The following is a 940-nucleotide window of genomic DNA, read 5'->3' on the forward strand; positions in this document are numbered from 1 at the left end:
GTATTTCTGATAGAGCATTTTATACATGTGTCACCTGAATGCCTTTGCCAGAAATAGTACCATACTAGCTCACCTGTATGTTTATTGCTAATTTTGGTTTTATTCTGAAACAGAATACAGGCAATTCTCTACTGCTGGTTTGGCAAACTACAACCTGTGAGCCAGATCTTGCTCAATGTCTGTTTGTGTAAATAAAGTTTTATTGGAACTCGGCTATGCCCACTTGTTCACATATGATGTATTTATTTGTTTCAGAGTTCAGCTTTTTATTGAACATGTTACAAAAGAGTTTTAGTCAAAAAAACCAAAGCCCATGTCATCATCAGACTCCTCAGATTCTTCTTACTTTGCTTCCCCTTTCTTCTCCTCAGCTGGGGCAGCAGTGATGGAAGGGGCAGGACCTCCTGCTGGGGCAGCACTAGCTGCTGGGGCAGGTCCACCAGCCCCCACATTGCAAAGGAGGCTCCCGAGGTTGACATTGGCCAGAGCCTTTGCAAACAAGCCTGTCCCGAAAGATTCAACATTTACACCGGCTGCTTTAATGAGGGCATTGATCTTATCCTCCGTGACCAACACCTCATTGTCATGTAAGACGAGGGCTGAGTAGATGTAGGCAAGTTCTCAGATGGAGGCCATGGTGCAGGCGAGTGCTGGGCGAGCGCTGCTGGGCGCAGTGCTGGCCGCCCAACGCGGCCTTGGCTTCTTCGGAAGGACCAAGCACTTTATCGGCAGCTAGGGAAAACTGTGCACATATTACTTAGTGCTGCTTTTGTGCTACAGTGGCCAGGCTGAGTAGTGGTGAAAGGTCGTATGGACTTCAAAACCCAAACTATGACTGCCTAATCCTTGGCAGCAAGTTTGCTGACCCCTGTTGACTACCTCACTTAATGTCATCAGCAGAAGCAGCACCTCAGGGTTGGGCATAGCCATCTTTATGATG

The 940-nt window shown here is 47.3% G+C and overlaps 1 pseudogene; it reads right to left on the reverse strand.

Moving 5' to 3' along the window:
* Positions 1-291: 291 nt before the first annotated feature.
* LOC117025267 (60S acidic ribosomal protein P1-like) lies at positions 292-636 on the reverse strand (annotated as a pseudogene).
* Positions 637-940: the final 304 nt, after the last annotated feature.

The sequence above is a fragment of the Rhinolophus ferrumequinum genome, chromosome 7 (assembly GCF_004115265.2).
Source record: "Rhinolophus ferrumequinum isolate MPI-CBG mRhiFer1 chromosome 7, mRhiFer1_v1.p, whole genome shotgun sequence".
NCBI lineage: Eukaryota > Metazoa > Chordata > Mammalia > Chiroptera > Rhinolophidae > Rhinolophus > Rhinolophus ferrumequinum.